The sequence below is a fragment of the Macaca fascicularis genome, chromosome 11 (genome assembly GCF_037993035.2).
Source record: "Macaca fascicularis isolate 582-1 chromosome 11, T2T-MFA8v1.1".
Lineage (NCBI taxonomy): Eukaryota > Metazoa > Chordata > Mammalia > Primates > Cercopithecidae > Macaca > Macaca fascicularis.
Window position 1 is genome coordinate 134,882,136 of NC_088385.1, and position 19,152 is coordinate 134,901,287.

The 19,152-nt window shown below is 42.0% G+C and overlaps 1 long non-coding RNA gene across 1 annotated transcript in view; it reads left to right on the forward strand.

The window, feature by feature from the left end:
- Positions 1-19,152, forward strand: part of LOC135966354 (uncharacterized) — a 137,786-nt gene that overhangs the window by 117,499 nt on the left and 1,135 nt on the right. Inside the window, exon 2 of the long non-coding RNA XR_010579651.2 lies at positions 16,973-17,037. This is a non-coding gene — a long non-coding RNA (uncharacterized lncRNA). The remainder of the gene's footprint in view (positions 1-16,972; positions 17,038-19,152) is intronic.

A 19,152-nucleotide genomic window follows, 5' to 3' on the forward strand; every position in this document is an offset into this window, starting at 1 on the left:
CTTCCTTCCTTCCTTCCTTCCTCCTTCCTTCCTTCCTTTCTCCTTCCTTCCTTCCTTCCTTCCTTCCTTCCTTCCTTCCTTCCCTCCCTCCCTCCCTCCCTCCCTCCCTCCCTGAGGATAGGAGAGGAGAGTGAGGATAGGAATTACAGATAAAAGATAACTCGGTGTGCTTACATAAGCATTATCTTATGTAAGTGTTGAATTAAAGATGCCTTATGATCTGCATTTAAAATTCACAAAACACACCCTCCTGTAGGTGTAATCAGGTTCCAAAGATAAGGAGGACTTCTCAACATCTATGCTCAAGAGCTGAAGATTGCAGCTATTTCAACATGGCGTGGGCCAAGCTCAGTTCTGCTACATAATTAGTCCCAAGTCCTTAATCCTTAGTGTATTTAACAGGGCATCTTCAGGAACTGCTTCTGCTTATAGCCCCCAAAACCACACTCATACTTACCGTGCCTAGAGGGCTGTGGGCAAATATTTTGATCTGGGAGAATGCAGGCTACATAAGCTTGAGGATATGTGTGTGTGTGTGTGTGTGTGTGTGTGTGTGTGTGCGTGCATGTTTATGTTCATGGATCCGCCAAAGTATCCCAAATTGTCATAGAGTGTCTGGCACACAGCAGGTGTTACACAAATGCTTACGGAAGAGATGAGTGAATGCATGGAGATTCCAATGACAATCACAAAAAATCCTATGAAATACCAAATTTAGGGCCAGGCATGGTGGCTCACGCCTGTAATCCCAGCACTTTAGGAGGCCGAGGCAGGTGGATCACGAGCTCAGGAGATCGAGACCATCCTGGCTAACACAGTGAAATCCTGTTCCTACTAAAACTACAAAAAATTAGATGGGCGTGGTGGCGGGCGCCTGTAGTCCCAGCTACAGGCAGGCAGGAGAATGACGTGAGGCAGGAGGCTGAGGCAGGAGAATGGCGTGAACCTGGGAGGCGGAGCTTGCAGTGAGCTGAGATCGCACCACTGTACTCCAGCCTGGGCGACAGAGCGGGACTCCGTTTCAAAAAACAAACAAACAAACCAATAGAAATATCAAATCTAGAAGCTGGTGATGCTTAATATATTTTAAAGTGCCCAAGAAAGAAGAACATCCTTCTAATTATTACATAGTGTTTATTGCAGAAAAATTCTATTTAGGAGAGAGCCATGTCGCTGCACAAAGAAATCTGGGGTCTGACTGCTGGCACTGTGGGTGCTCATGCTGGGGTTGGGGGACACGTTCCAATATGCTGTTTCCCTGTTTGTGTGTGGTGATATGTTTTACTGTGTAATCATGTGTTTTTCCTCAACCTTTCTTTCATGCTGTGACTCTTTTCCTCCTCCACGTCTCAGTCTTGTGCCAAAACCTCAGGTAAGGGACAACTCATCAGAAAGTGAGAATCAGAAGTGCCTTATTTTTAATGTCCAAAGTTTTAGTCCTAAGGTAGTTGGGGTTGGGGAGGGAGACTGTGAGCAACAACAATGCAGTGTTTTTAGAAAATCCAGGAGAATTAGAGAGAAAATCTCTGTGTGTGTGCTCACATGCTTACATGCCTACATTTCTGGACGATGCACAATTTTGCAGGAGCACAGGATACATTCTCACTCTCAGGAGGGAGAGGAAGCAGCTGGGGAAAGCAAGTCTAAAGTCAACGGTGGATTCCAGAGAAATGGGGACTTGGCCTGTTGGTGAGAAAGAAAAAGCCTAGATAATGTTTAGAGCATTTGATTGTGAAGGCTCAGCTCCACTTTCCAAGATGGAGCTCAAGGAGATGAAAAATCCCTAGTGTAGAAATGGATGCACCAAGCCCTCTTCCCCCCATCACAGCTGACTTCTAGTGAGGAAGGATCTCCTGCATGGGATGGGGCAAGGTTAGCAAGAAAGAGCCGGAGCTGAAGGAGTCATGTGTCCTGGGACAATTAGGGACCAGCAGTGGACGAAACAAGAGCCCTGCTGTCACCAGCCCCAAGAGTCCCCAACTCTCAATACCCTGGGTGCAAATAAGCTCCTCCTACATGGAATTTAGAGAAAGGGAATCACCCCAAAAGAAACTGAGATTGTTATATCCCTTTGGGGGACCCTAAATAGATATAGAAAATAGAGTCCTCTAAGGGGATAGCTAGCTCCATCTGAACAGAGATACTTATAGAAATTAAAGTGGGTCAATTTCTGGCTTAATTGAGCTGGGTGGTAGCCTAAAAGTTTTTGTACATTTTTCTTGTAAATTCATAAATATAAGTTTATGTGCCTAATTCTCCCTGTCTTTCTCTCTCCTTCTCACTCTCTAAGTCAAGCAAGTGATGGTCACGAGTTACGGAGCAGCTGGCATCTCTATCTGACCACACACAAAGCCTCCTGGAAACCATGTGGCTATATTGGGGTTGATAATTCAGGTAGCAGAGTTGGCTTCCAAGCCAGGGGCAGGAAGGACAAACAAACCACAGACTCCACAACAGGAGGAGCTTTCTCTGAAGTGCTACTGCCCAAGGATCAGAGACCTTTCGTGGTGGCCACTGTTGTATAAAACTGAGACACTGGCTTCTGTGCTTGCCTTTCTGGGACCACCCTCCCTTTCGCAGCACATGGAGATGCCCCAGGAGGCCCAGGCCCAGCACAGGCCCAGCACAGGCCCAGCCTCCCTCCCCTCTGTGGCATCTGGAGAAACTCCATGCAGGATGTGGCACCGGGCCTTCTGAGCCAGGAACCCTCAACTTGGCCATCTCTATAACTTTGGGAAATAGGGCGGGCCAGAGAGACCACCGAGTCCAAAGACCAGAGCTACACTGGAGTGCCACCTTGTAATGCACAATTATTTGTGGCAATAAAATAAGTGGGAAACATTGACATTTAGCTAGAAAATTAAGGCTCTGACCTATGCACCACACCTATAAACTCCGTCTACCTAAACCTCAGTTTGTTTGTTTTTTATTTGGTCTATTTCATCCTTTACCACCCTGGCTGCTCAATGGAGTCACCCCAAGAGCTGAAAAAAAGTGCTAATGCTCAGGACCTACCCCCAGCAACAATGACTCAAGTTTTCTGGGATGAGACCCAGCTGTAAGTATATTTTAAAAGCAAAACAAACTAACAGAAACTTCTCAGATGATTCAAATGTGCAGCAGGGTATAAGCATCTCAGACTCACTTTTGGCATATTTGCAATGCAAGATTTTTAAAAATATGCATTAGCATCTATATTAGGGCAGCTTTGTGCCCCAACAGGATAGAAAGGGCTTCTCCCACGATCAAGTGGGAGAACAAGGAGGCAACTCTTTCTGAAGGAAGCAAACACACACACTCACGGTGTGCTGTGCAGGGGCCGTTTGTCATCGGCACAAGCCCACGTCCCATCTGTGTTATGATAAGTGGCTTTAGTTGTGCAAGTTTTCTTGCCCTTCTCAGTTGGGATCCGGGGGTTTGTGCTACTGATGATAAAGAATGGTTCTAAGACACTTCTCTGGCAGAGGAGTGGAAGTTATGGCTCTGGGTGAAGAACAACTACAGATAAAATAAGGCAGAAGAGATGCCGGATAGGGCAAGGTTTATTATTTGAGACCTAAGGCAGAGCAACTGTGGCCTGTCTCAGTCTTCTGACCTTGTACAGGGGTGATGTGCAGAAGCGAAGGACAACGTCATGATCCTCAGGAAAAAATAGCGAATCAGATTTTTCAACGATGTACAATGTGGTATTTTGATATACATATACATAGTAAAATAATTACTACTGTTAAGCAAATTAACATATCTATCTCCTAATTTATTTATTTATTTTTGGTAAGAGCCCTTGAAATCTACTTTTTTTTTTTTTTTTTTTTTGAAACAGAGTCTTGCGCTGTTGCCTGTGCTGGGGTTCTATGGCATGATCTCAGCTCACTGCAACCTCCGCCTCCCAGGCTCAAGCAATTCTCTTGCCTCAGCCTCCCAAGTAGCTGGGATTACACCCGGCTAATTTTTGTATTTTTAGTAGAGATGGGATTTCACGATGTTGGCCAGGCTGGTCTTGAACTCCTGACCTCAGGATCCAACCACCTTGGCCTCCTAAAGTGCTGGGATTACAGGTGTGGGCCACCATGCCTGGCCTGAAATTTACTCTTTTAACGAGTTTCCAGGATACAATACAGTATTATTCACTACAGTCACCGTGCTGTACAATAGATTTGTAGACTTACTTATACTGCATAACTGAAATGTACCCTTTGACAAATATCTTCTCATTTTGTCCTTCTCCCAGCCCCTGGTAACCACTGTTCTACTCTCAGCTTCTATGTACTTGACATTTTAACATTCTGCATAGAAGTGAGTTGACGCAGATTGTTCTTTCTGTATCTGGCTAATTTCACTTGGCATAATGTCCTCCAGGGTCATCAATGTTGCCACAAATGATCTTCTTATTTTTAGGCTGAATAATATTTCACTGTGTATGTGTGTGTGTCCATATACAGTATTAGTCCATTCTCATGCTGCTAATGAAGGCATGCCTGAGACTAGGTAATTTATGAAGGACAGAGGTTTAATGGACTCACAGTTCCACATGGCTGGGGAAGCCTCACAATCATGGCAGAAGGCAAATGAGGAGCAAAGGCACGTCTTACATGGTGGCAGACAAGAAAACATGTGCAGGGGAACTCCCCTTTATAAAACCATCAGATCTCGCGAGACTTACTATCACCAGAACAGTACAGGAAAGACTTGTGTCAAGTCTTGGTGTGGCCATCAACATAGATAACTCGCTGTCCACACAAGTGGCATGGATGTCACTCTGGCTAAGCAGGTAAACTTCTCCTGGAATTTTATTCATAATTCATTTCCCATCCACTGGGTCCCTCCCACAACACAGTGGGAATTATGGGAACTACAATTCGAGATGAAATTGGGGTGGGAACACAGCTGAACCATATTATATATATATGTATATATACATCTATATGTGTGTGTATACATACACATCACATTTCCTTTATTCGTCTGCTAATGGACACTTAGATTATTTCCATATGTTGGTTACTGTGAATAGTGCTGTGATGAACATAGGAGTATAGATATTCCTTTGACATACAGTTTTTATATCCTTTGGATATATACCCAGAAGAGGGGTTGCTGGATTATATGGTAGTTGTATTCTTAGAATTTTGAGGCACCTTCATACTCTTTTATAATAGCTGTACCAGTCTACAGTCCCACTGACAGAGTGTAAGAGTTCCCATTTCTCCGCATCCTCACCAACACTTGTCTTTTTGTTAATAGCCATCTAAACAAATGTGAGGCCATAGCTTACTGATGTTTTCATTTGCATTTCTTTGATGATTCGCAATGTTGAGCACCTTTTCATCCATTTCATGATGTTGGCACTTTCATAAAACAGGTGAAGTGATGCCTTTACATTAGACATATTGACCTTTGCTTTCTTGTTCAGCACCTTTGAGCTTTTGTGTAGGAGGCAAACTTCATAAGGTGACTATTAGAAAAACCTGCTAATTCTTTAAGAAAGTTGATCACCATTATACGCATTACATATTCATAATACTCTTATCTAATGAAATTCATTTGGAAATTCTGTGAATGCCTGTAATTCGTGCAGTTAGCTTCATGGGAACTGGGTGCCAAAACACAAGGAATTCACCCCCTTGCCCACTAATGGTTCACTTAGAGTGACCAACAATACAAATTTATCTGAAAACAAAAGTTTCCCCAGGATGCAGGATTTTCAATACCACTCACAGGGAAATCAGCATAGCTGGTCACCCAAATACTGCAAAACATTCATTGATCTGAATAACCTCACAGATGCACGTATCTTACCCCACATAAATTATGTGCAGACGTAACTTGTGAGTTTAAACTCCAGAGACGGGAAGCCTGCTCTAGAGAAGAAAAGGACAAATTCTGGATTTGTCCAGCTGATGCAAAAAAGTACCTCCTTCCTCCAGTCTACATTTTTGCACGGTGAATCCCTGAATTCATCTTTCCAGAACCTACTCAGAGAAAAGGAGCCCACACCCTGTATTTTAAAACTGGCAAGGAAGGGTTGCTATGGTGTTCATAGCTGTCATTCAGAGACTGGTCTAAGATAAGCGTTGAACACACTGCAGAATCATTCCTTGGCACTTTGATAAAACAGGTGAAGAGATGCCTTTAAGTTAGACATATTGACCTTTGCTTTCTTGTTCAGCACCTTTGAGCTTTTGTGTAGGAAGCAAACTTCATAAAGTGACCATTAGAAAAACCTGTGAATTCACTAAACAAGTTGATCACCATTATAAGTGTTACATACCCACTATGTCCTATCCAATATTATATCTTCCAACATGAGTGATCATCACTTTGATACTGTTTTATTGGTGCAGGCAGAAAAAGTCAGGGGAGTATTTTTATAGGGTTTTATGGTCTGGGCTGGGTCATTTTTAAGATAGGTCTTGTAAGGCAGGAAGCTAATTGGGATTAGTTGTGGATTGGTAGACACAGGGAGGAAAAGGTCTCAAATAGAATCTTGATAAGAAAAACATAAATCATGATAAGTAAGCAATTTTAGTTGTTTACAGCTTTAATTTCAGGGTCCAGTATTCTCTGGAGCAAGCAGATAGTGTTTGTTCTGAGTATGATTAAATATAGGAACCAAAATATGCCCACTCTCAGCACAGGAACAGGACATTATAATGGATTTGGTTCTCAAAAAATGTTAATATCATGGTTATTTATTATTTTGGGGGGAGAGCAAAACCTTTGTTTTTAAGACGGAGTCGCACTGTCACCCAGGTTGCAGTGCAGTGGTACAATCTCGGCTCACTGCAACCTCCTCCTCCCGGTTCAAGCGATTCTCCTGCCTCAGCCTCCCAAGTAGCTGGGACTCGTGCATGTGCCATGACACTGGGCTAATTTTTGTATTTTTAGTAGAGACGAGATTTCACCATGTTGACCAGGCTGGTCTTGAACTCCTAGCCTCAAGTGATCCTCCTGCCTTGGCATCCCAAAGTGGTGGGATTACAGGCAGGAGCCACTGTGCCCAACCAGTACCTTTGTTTTTCTCCAGGGTATTATCTTCCCCCATTGTGTCAAGTCTTAGTGGGACCATCAACATAGATAACCCACTGCCCACACAAGTGGTGCAGATGTGACTCTGGCTAAGCAGGTAAACTTCTCCTGGAATTTTATTCATAAGCAGAAGGATACAAAAATTAAAAATGATGATAGTTGATTTTTCCAGCTGTATCACTTTGACAGTTTAATTAATTAATTCCTGCAAACAGTTTTTCCCAAATTACCTTGTATCCTGTGCTTTTTTGAGTATGTCTGGGGTTTCCCATCAATCTCTAAGCATTTATATCACTTTAATATTTTTTTGTAGTTGTTGAAGTGAGCCACAGTTTGCTTCTGTTAGATTCAACCAAAGAAGACTAGCTGATACATGTAACAATTATTATAAAAACACTCTTTTCTGTGCAGCTCTGTCTGGTCCCAACAAGCCAACGCATCAGTAAACTACCCTGAGAGTTACTTACTTAAACTCCCTAAACAATACCTTCCAGAATCTCAGAGGTGGAAGATAAGGTCCCTTTCATTGAGAAACTCTTTTTCATTATTTTATTTATTCTACAATTTGAGTTTTTCTCTTGTGCCCAGCAACTGTTGTAGGCACTGGGAGTGGCACAGTAAAGAATTCCTTTGCCTTCAGGGAATGTGTCTTGTAGTGACTATAAAATCCCAATAAGCAAGTAAATATATTACATGCCCAGAGGCAATTCTTATTTTAAAGAAAAAGAAAGATGAAGTATGATAAAGAGAAAGAGAGAAGAGTTGCTATTCTACCAAGGCTTAGTCGGGGAAGACTTCATTAAAAAGTGGCATTTGAACAAAGATCTGAAGGTTGTGAGGGGCCATGAGGCTTTCTGGGGATCCAGGCAGAGGGAGTGGTATGTGCAACCCTGGGGCAGAGGTGCAGCTTCAGAGTTTGGGGACCAGCAGGGCCAGCATGGCTAGAGCTCAGAGACCACGGGAGGGCTGGTAAGAGTTGAGCTCAGAGAGGTAATGCACAGGTGTTCCAAGACAGGTCTTCCAGACTTGCAGGTCATTATAAAAACTTTGTCTTTTGTTCCCAGTAAAATTATAGTCACTGTGGGATATTGAGTAGATGAGTAATATGGCTGATCTGCATTTTAACAACATTAATCTGGTTGGTGTATTAAGAGAGAACTGAAGCAGGGGCAAGGATTAAAACTAAAGAAAAAAGAAAATAGAGAGGAAACGAAAGAAAGAAGGAAAGAACCAGGCCACACTGTGTATAACCAGCTCTCTAAAATTCAATGTCATCAGCTTTATGAGTTGCCTAACTCAAAGTTATTTGTTCATCTTTGGAAAAAGCAATTTGTAAAAACAAGGAGCTGGGCATAGCCTTGAAACTCTACAAGGTACTTCAGACAAGACTGACAACCTTAACTGGGAAATATCAATGTTTATCTCTCTGTTTCCCTAACGATCCCTGTTCTACCAAATCCATTTCAGTCCTGCTTTCGATGTTGATATATTAGGTAATAATGCTCATTGCTAAAAAGTGCCAACGTACTGTGCTTGTTCCCAAGAAAATGAGGAAAAATGGCAGCATCTGAGAGACAAATCAGACCTCTGGTGCCAAACCCAGCCTGTGAAAAAAAAAAATCAGACATCCAGAGGCTCCCATGTGCAAACAAAACTGCCACCAAATGGTTTTTTAAACATGAAAAATAAAATTGCTTCAGCCTTAGGAGATGTGTCCCAACCACAGACACAGCCAAATTAGTGCTGGGGCTTCAGACAATGGTTTTACAGGGAAATTCTGATTACATGCAAACTGCAGAGCATTTTTTTTTTTTCTGGTCATGCAATCTCCTCTATAGATGAGTTCCAAAAGGCTTTAGGCATCATACATAGATGTACAAATTATATATAAACTATCTGATATCGTTTGACTGTGTCCCCACCTCAATCTCATCTGGAATTCCCACGTGTCATGGGAGGAACCTGGTGGGAGGTAATTGAATCATGGGGGCAGGTCTTTCATCTGCTGTTCTGGTTGAGAGTGAATAAGTCTCACAAGATCTGATGGGTTTATAAGGGAGAGTTTCCCTGCACAAGTTCTCTCTTCTCTTGTCTGCTGCCATATGAGATGTGCCTTTCACCTTCCACCATGATTGCAAGGCCTCCCTAGCCACGTGGAACTGTAAGTCAAATAAACCTCTTTCTTTTGTAAATTGTCCAGTCTTGGTTATGTCTTTATCAGCAGCATGAAAACAGACTAACACACTACCTTATATCAAACAAAACACACTAGCAGTAGCAGCAACAATAATAACTACTTGTGAAAGGAAAATATTTTGTGTTCCCAAAATTACTAAGCTAAAGGAAGTCAAGCTGGGAACTGCTTAGAGCAAACCTGCCTCCCATTCAATTCAAAGTCACCCATCTGCTCACTGAGATAACTGCATACCTGATTGCCTCCTTTGGAGAGGCTAATCAGAAACTCAAAAGAATGTAACAATTTGTCTCTTATCTACCTATGACCTGGAAGCTCCTTCCCCGCTTTGAGTTGTCCTGCCTTTCCATACCAAATCAATGTTCATCTTACATATGTTGATTGATGTCTCATGTCTCCCTAAAATGTATAAAGCCAAACTGTGCTCTCACCACCTCGGGCACATGTTGTCAGGACCTCCTGAGCCTGTGTCATGGGTGTATGTCCTCAAACTTGGCAAAATAAACTTTCTAAATTAACTGAGACCTGTCTCAAACTTTTGGGGTTCACATACTCCTGAATGACTTGCTTTTCCCTGTAATTTTCAACTTATGGCCTACAAAGTAAAAGTAGGGGGGTTTTCCAACATCTGCAACATTCTCAGGAAGGAAATCAATTAATGTAAATTTGTCAAGTGGATAATCAATCATTTATATAATTAGCCAGAATTTTTAACCCTTACTTTGTACCCCAACCTATGTTAGATGCCCTTGGAGGATGCCAAAATAAAGGAGTCACAGCCTGTATTCCAGTTGAGGAGGTAGGACCTAGAGGCACCATGCTGTGAGGAGTTAGTAGCACTGGGGAGATGAATGAGGTAAGGGAGAGGTGTCTTTCTAAGGAGATGCTCCACTGATCCTTGAGACTGAGGCTGGGTGGGAAGGAAGATGGAAGGAAGAACAGAGATACCAACACTTAAGAGAGATAAGCCTGTGTCAGGGAGGAGGAGGAGAAAACTCACCTAAAAATACGCTGAGGGCACCTGGGGCAAAGCAGAGAACCAGGGAATCAAACAGTGATAACAGCTCATTTCTTAAATATTGCTATGTGTGTGATTCTTTTTTGTAATCCTTTTAGAAAGTTTGGCAATCCACCCATCTGACAAAGGTCTAATATCCAGAATCTACGAGGAACTTAAACAAATTTACAAGAAAAAAGCAAACAACCCCATAAAAAGTGGGCAACGATATGAACAGACATTTCTCAAAAGAAGACATTTATGCAGCCAACAGACACGTAAAAAAGCTCATCATCACTGGTCATTAGAAAAATGCAAATCAAAACCATAATGAGATACCATCTCATACTAGTGAGAAAGGTGATTATTATAAAGTCAGGAAACAACAGATGCTGGAGAGGATGTGGAGAAATAGGAACACTTTTACACTGTTGGTGGGAGTATAAATTAGTACAATCGTTGTGGAAGACAGTGTGATGATTACTCAAGGATCTAGAACCAGAAATACCATTTGACCCAGCAATCCTATTACTGGCTATATACCCAAAGGATTATAAATCATTCTGCTATAAAGACACATGCACACATATGTTTATAGCAGCACTATTTACTATAGTAAGACTTGGAACCAACCCAAATGCTCATCAATGATAGACTGGATAAAGAAAATGTGGCACATATACACCATGCAATACTATGCAGCCATAAAAAAGAATAAGTGCATGTCCTTTGCAGGGACATGGATGAAGCTGGAAGCCATCATTCTCAGCAAACTCACACAGAAACAGAAAACCAAACACTGCATCTTCTCATTCATAAGTGGGGGTTGAACAGTGAGAACACATGGACACAGGGAGGGGAACATCACACACTGGGGCCTCTCTGGGGGTGGGGGGGCAAAGGGAGGGAGAGCGTTAGGACAAATACCTAATGCATGCGGGGCTTAAAACCTAGATGACAGGTTCATAGGTGCAGCAGACCACCGTGGCACATGTATGCCTATGTAACAAACCTGCACGTTCTGCACATGTATCCCAGAGCTTAAAGTAAAATTAAAAAAGAAAATCTCTGTGTGTTGGTTATGGAAAGATGTACAGATAAACCATTAAGTAAAAGTCACCAGACATCTATGTTTGATCTTATAGGAGACTAACAGTTTCCAGAAGGTATGTGAGGTTTTTCTCGGACACAGTTGAGAATCGCCCTGGACTGGGGAAGAAAATTGATAGAGCCAAAATTCAATCCCAGGTGTGTCTGGCCACAGAGCCTGTGTTCCTAACCATTCACAGCCTCTTTATGTTTACACACTTGATCTTTAAAAAACAAACAAAGCCACCTTTAGAAGGGTTTCTTCTGCATAGAAAAATTCTAGCTAATTATGCAGAAGAAATAGTAGAAATTGAAAATCATAATTCCAAGAGCCTGAATAAAATTGCTCCTAGGCCAGTAGCTCCTAGACCAGGAGCAGCAAAGTATGCTGAGACCATTTTTTGAAAGAGGATCGAAGTTGGCACCAGGGGACCCTGCTGGCCAACTGTAATATCTGCCTCCAGATACAATGCAACAAGAAGTTCAAACACAGTCAATGAATTATTTTTGCCTAAAGAACGAAGCCAAATCTAATGAAGGTTGTAGATCTATGTACCAATTGACAGAAGATATGTGGTATAGAGATAAATATGTTACATAAAAGTTCCAGCATGCAGGCAGCTGATCACAATGTGAGAAAAAACACAGGAAAAACAAATCTACCTTTTCATTGAAGAAATGATGGGTCGGTGGCAGCGGGGAGGGAAATGCCTTCCAGGTAAGATGTAAAAGATTTATCAATTAAATGCAATGTGAATACTTATTTTTTTGCACTCTAACAAACTGGCTATAATAAAAGACATTTTGAGGTGATCAGCAAATTACTGGAATAATACTAGATGAGTATTAGATACAAGTTAAGCATCCCTAATCCAAAAATCAAGTCCAAAATGCTCCAAATTTGTGAAATTTTGAGTACCTACATGATACCACAAGTGAAAAAATTCATACGTGACCTCATGTCCAAAACCTTTGTTTCATGCACAAAATTATTGGAAATACATAATTATCTTCAGGCTATGCATATAAGGTGCATATGAAGGACAAATAAATTTTGTGTTTAGACTTAAGTCCTGCCCCCAAGATATCTCATTATGTATATGCAAATATTCTAAAATCCCCACAAATCTGAAATCTGAAACAATTCTAATCCTGAACATTTCAGGCAAGGAATCAACCTGTACTATTAAGTAATTATCATTAATGTTTTAGAGGCCATAATTCCATTGCAATTGTGTCAAAACGCCATTATTTGTTAGATTTATATGCTAAAACATTTATTATTTAAAATAGAATGGTGTCTGTAATTTGTTTTAAAATACACCAGGAAACGAATGGGTGCATCTATAGATTAAACAAGATGATAATTTAAAAAGTAATTAGCATATGGGGATTTGTTATACTTTTATCTCAACTTGCAACATTTTCATAATAAATGTCTTAAAATGTGTAAAAAGAAAAGATATAAAATATTCAATTTCTATTTTAATTGTTTCCTTTTCTTATCTGGGTTGATTTTTCTTCTAGTCACTTCTCACTTCCTGCTGTATATTGTAGCTGTGTTTGTTTGTTTGTTTGTTTATATTTTTTCCTTCATAATGTAAGCCCATGGAGACTAGTGCTTGTTTGACGTTCTCACTGTTGAATCAATCTTCAGTACTGAGACCAGGTCCTGGAGCATGGTAGGGGCTTGCTGAGTGTTGTCATTGTTTATTTATTTATTTATTACTTATTTTATTTATTTATTTATTTATTTGAGATGGAGTCTCACTGTTGCCCAGACCAGAGTGCAGTGGCACGATTTTGACTCACTGCAATCTCTGCCTCCCGGGTTCAAACGATTCTCGTGCCTCAGCCTCCGGAGTAGCTGGGGTTACAGGTGTGTGCCACCACTCCCTGATAATTTTTGTATTTTTAGTAGAGACAGAGTTTCACCACGTTGGCCAGGCTGGTCTCCAACTCCTGACACCAACTGATCTACCTGCCTCAGCCTCCCAAAATTCTGGGATTACAGGCGTGAGCCACCGCGCCTGGCCTGTCATTGTTTATTATTGTGAGTACCAAGTTCTAGTCCAACTCCTGGAGACAGTCTCCAGGTAGCCAACGACTTTGGAGAAACTTGCACTTCATCCCTTCCTCTTAAACACTCGCAAAGCACGTTAATATACTGACATCTCCTTGAAACATCACCTTAAATAAAAATTTGCTTATTTTTGAGGAATGGATTTCTTCTGCCGGAACACTAACATCTCCCAGGATTTGTCTTCACAGAAGACGCTGTGGGGGACGCTGGCTTCCAGCATGAATGCGGTGCTTTGAGAGTCAAGCAGCGGGATCCAGGCTGAGCTGAGGAAGGGGTGGGTGGGGAGCTGGGAAGTGGAGCTTCAGTAAAGTGAGCCTGACTCCCGTTTCTCACGGTCCCCACTCACGAACGTGCGAGTGATTCCTCCAGAGAAACCCCAGCGCCCTCTGACTTCAGGGAGAGAGTGGAGAGGACCCGTGGGACACGAGGGCTGGGAAGAGAACGCTCACGGATAAAGGAGGTCTCTGCGGGGGAAGGCCTGCTGGTGCTCTCAAGGGAGGATCTTCAGACCAAATTCTGCCTGCCTGGGGATGGATTCCAGAGACGCTTTTTAAAAGTCACCACCAGATCCGGAAGATTGTCTCTCTGAAGCTCACACAGAGGTGTCAGATCGAAAGACTCTTTGCCTTGTGTTTCTAGCTCCCCCTGAAATATCCAGAAGTGCTTCCAGAAATGCCTGAATTGGGAAGCTTTTCCATTCCCTAGCCTCCAACCCTGTGCTTACCTCTGGCCTATAGGGAACTCACCTGGAGAAGACAATAAAAAAAGAAAAAAAAGGAAGAAAAACCAAAAGTACAAACAACAGCAAGCAAACACATTAATAGCCGAGCTAGTCTCTCTTAAAATAATAATTTTAAAATTTAATCAATTCATTGCGTTATCTGCTGGTCCCCTTTTAAATATGTTTGAGGGAGAACTCTGCTCAGAAAAACGATACAGATATCTACATTTTCACTGCTGAAGAAATTAAGCGGAATCTCCCCAAAGCGTGGGGTGAATGCAAGCCATCGCACTGTTATGTAATATACAGGCAGGACCACAGAAAAGCAGCGGCTCCATCTCCATGGTATCAACCCACGGCTGCAGAATGTCACTTTCCATTTGCAAGAGCTGGGACATGCAATGCTCCGGACAACTTGGGGGGCGGGGGGATGATACCAAACACTTCCCAAACCAGGGCCCCACCTCTCATCCTGTCCAATGGCTTTCTGCGATTAGTTCCCACCTGTGAGCAAGAACACGTGGTTAGAAATCAGGCTCTCATTAAGCACCGTTGTCCTTGGCTCACCTTCAAAGCCTGGGTTCCTTCTATCTTGGGTCGTTTGCAAGACATCCCTATTTCTTCCTGGGAAACAAGCTTAATTGATATATTTCCCAGTGTGTCGACTCAGTCCTGCAGGAACCCATGGTACTAAATTAAAAGCTAGGTTTCACATTTTGAATGAGATGTTAGTCATGTCTGTATTAAAATTAATGAAAGCAGCAGCCCAAGCCGCAAACTACAGTTTCTTCAAGGCAGCCTGAACATCCTGTCCAAAGTGCCAAGGGAGAAAATGCTGTTTGAGTCAATGACCATATTTTAAATTTTAATAACATTTTGTTTGAAAATAAATAATACAGGTCCCATATGATTTGAATCTTTATATTACATTTTTTTCATTTTGAAAATTATTATCCTGTAATAGCTAATAACTAACCTCACATAGCACTTATTCTTTGCCAAGCGCCCCTCTCAGGACTTTACAATTGTCAAAGTATTTAATTCCCTGAACTGCCCTATGAGGTAGGTGCTATGCTGATCCCTCTTTTACAGACCAGGAAACTGAGGCCAGGCATGTTAAACAACTTGCCCAGTGTTCCATGGTCAATAAGAGGTTTATCCAGGATGCAGATGAAGGCAGATTTACTTGAGTCCAATTTTTTAACTTTATAGCAATGGCCCCCAATTGGTTGTGTGTTTCAGGAGACACCTGGAACACCTTTTAAAAACACCTATACTGAGGCTGATTCCAGAACAATTGTGTAAGAACTTTAAGACCAGGCTGTCACTCTCGAACCCTGGGGTGGGGGTGGGAGTACGGGTATTTAGGTAAAGCATTTAACTTCTCTAACCCTCAGAGGCCTCAGCATTTAACTTCTCTAACCCTCAGAAGCCTCATCTGTAAAATGGGCTAGTACTGGCCCCACCTGGTAAGGTTGTGGTAAGCATTAAATGTGTGGCGTTCACCTGTCCTAGTTTACTTAAACTGAGAGGTTTCCTGGGACTTGGGACCTTCAGTGTTTAAACGGAGACAGGGACAAACGGGGACTATTTGGACACCTTAATTAGATGAGCTGATGCTGTCATATCAATGCACACTTTACCTAGCATGCCTAAGCATAGAGTCAGCAGTCGTGATCCGATTAATGTTTTACACACTTCTATAGTACTTTAAAGCCACCCTTCATGCATACAAAGGGTTTTTAAGACAGGAACAAGCAGTCACGCTTGAAGGTCTGAAGAAGGCAGTGTGGGTGGAGCACATACAACAGGAAGTTGCTTTTGTCAATCTCAGTAGTAAGAAGACAATAAAAAGCCAGAAAACAATGTACAGTGGTGGGGATCCAGTCTGGTCTCATTACTTGCACCACAGCACTGGAGAGTTTGAGATGGGAAGAGGTCGAAATCATTACCACAGAGCAGCCAGTACAAATCACAAGTGTGAGTCCCACTAATGACACCACTTATGAGGACACAGACTCCAAATGCAGTGCTCAGCACACAGAAAGACAGCCCTAACCGGCACTGACTGCAGCTCTGTTCAACCCTAATGAACACAGTCATGGAAGAGGGGTGCAAAGATAAGGTCAGCATTGGAGGGCAAAGGTGCTAACTTCTGACACTTGGCCTTTACTGATCCTTAAAATGTTATCGGTGTGTCTTTACCTTAGTACTACTAGTGGAGTCAGGACATTTCTAAAGAGTGCTGGGACTGTTACTTGATTGTTTCATGTCTTGTGGGTCAAAATTCTTAGGGCGGAAGTTCAAAACCAACAAACAAAAATGCTTACCTTTTGCTCATGGCTTTTGTTCCATTTCTTTTGTATTTCCTTTTATGAATTTATCTGTCACATTCAATAATAAGTAAATTTGAAAAAAGTTATAACACTGAAATTCTGGCAGAGAGCTAATTTCTCGTAAGTTGAAAATCATATGAATGAGGGGGGCTTTTTGAAATAGCAAGCGGGAAGCAATGCAAAATCCCTTCACTCCCAGATGTCTTTGCCTCTTGCATGTCTACTGTTTTCCATTAACCCTGGGATTGCAAAACCCAGAGCCTTCACTGACCAGGCAGGTAATAGACATGAGCAATGCAGGCCTGGACCAGGAAAACCAAGAGTGCCGATGGGACCATGAAGGGCCTGTTACACCCTTATGAGTGTTAGAGCCAGGAGAGGGAGGCCATCCTCTTACAATGTAGCTCAGACTCCAGAATCATCAGCCTGGTCCCCCCTCTCAGAGTAAAGACCAAAGTTCTTATGGCCATGAATGATCGCACCTCCCTTCCCCGCTGCCCAGACCTTCCTCCATTCGTTTTAGATCTCTGCTCCTGTTTCCTGTGCTCCAGCCAAGCTGGCCTCTGAGCTGAACTTGGGAGATAAGAGGTGGGTCTCAGCCTCAGGACCTTTGCCCATGCTGTTTCCAGAGAACCATGTCACTGAATCCCTTCCCTTTTTCAGATCTTCACTGAAATGTGAGTTTCTCAGTGAGATTTTCCTTGGCCATTCTTTTAAAGATTGCATCTCTTATCTCCTGCATTGTTGCTCTTCCTTGTTTTGGTTTTTCTTTTGAGCATTTGCCATTGCCTGACACAGGACATATTTAATTATTTTATTTGCTGCCTCTCCCATTCAAAAATGTAAGCTCCATAAGGGCAGGGATTCTGTTATTTTACACACATATAATTACACATATATATTTTTAATATATATGTTTTACATATAATATATAACATATTATATTTAATATTTTTAATATATATTATATGTTTTATTATATATTATGTTTTATGTACTATATAATATGTATGTTTTATATATAATATATACTATATATTTAATATGTATTTTAAATATATATTAAATATATATTTTATATATATATTTATTATATGTTATTATTCAGTATATATATTAAATATATTAAAATTCAGTGCCTAGAATACTTGGCAATATAGCACTTGACAAATATTTGTTGAATAATGCACAAATTAAAGATGAATCCTCAAACAAGAACTACACCTCTGCTTAAAGGGAGAGAGTATAGTGAGGATGTGGCGAATAAAATACGTTGGTGGGTAGAGTGGATCCTGGTGGCAGCCAGTTTGCCAAGTTTCCATCACCATTTCATTGAGTCAATTTATTTTTTTTTGAGGTGGAGTCTCGATCTGTCACCCAGGCTGGAATGCAGAGGCACCATCTCGGCTCACTGCAACCTCTGCCTCCTGGGTTCAAGCAATTTTCCTGCCTCAGCCTTCCAAGTAGCTGGGGTTACAGGTGTCCACAACCACACCCAGCTAATTTTTGTAGTTTTAGTAGAGATGGGGTTTTGCCATGTTTCCCAGGCTGGTCTTGAACTCCTGACCTCAGGTGATCCACCTGCCTCGGCCTCCCAAAGTGCTGGGATTACAGATGTGTCTGGCCCAATTTACTTTTTTATTAGCACACAGGACCTTTCTATACCTTGTCATGGAGAGAAGTGCATGAGAAGTAGAGACAGGAAATAAAGGCAAAGGTGAGGAAACAGAAAGAAACGCAAGAGACTTTTAGACTAAGTCGGGCATGATGACATGGTGGCCCAAAGACTAGTTGGCATCAAGAAACAACTTTGGTGGACTCATATAGGATTAAAACAAAAATAAAAACTTTTTTTTTTTTTTAAGACGGAGTTTCGCTCTTTTTGCCCAGGCTGGAGTGCAATGGCACTATCTCAGCTCACCGCAACCTCTGCCACCCGGGTTCAAGCGATTCTCCTGCCTCAGCCTCTCGAGTAGCTGGGATTACAGGCATGCGACACCACACCTGGCTAATTTTTGTGTTTTTAGTAGAGACTGGGTTTCTCCATGTTGGTCAGGCTGGTCTTGAACTCCCGACCTCAGGTGATCCACCCGCCTCGGCCTCCCAAAGTGCTGGGATTACAGGCGTGAGCCACCGCGCCCGGCCAAAAAAGAAACATTTTAAAACTAAGGATACTTCAGTTTAAAACAAAAAAGAAACATCTTAAAACTAAGGATACTTCAGTTTAAAACAGAGATATCTGGCTTCTCTAGAACAATTGGAGACCTGTCAAAGGAGACCCTCTGTTTCTGCAGGACAAGGATTGGCCGACCCTGAGAGACACCTGTTCCATTTCTTTGCCATTCCCTATAGAGGCCCTGGAGACCCTGAAGCTCATCTGTAGGGTTAGCACATGCAGATGAGGAGAAATAAGGGCCAGGGTGGTCTGCAGTGGTCAGGGAGGGCTGCCTGCGGGAGGAGAAAGTGGAGGAAACAGAGCTGAGCCTGGAGGCATAGGCAATGCTCCCTTCAAAGCATCCTTTGGCTACAGGAATCCTGTCCTTCAACCAGTTACAAAGTTGGAATTTTGATTCAGGAAACTTTGTAGGGAACTGAAATTTTCATTAATTAGAATTCACTTATCGTTTACTTTAAAATTGCAACTGGTATTGTAGGAAAATGTTAATTCCTTTAAGCTGTATATTGTGTGTGATTTTTTCTTAT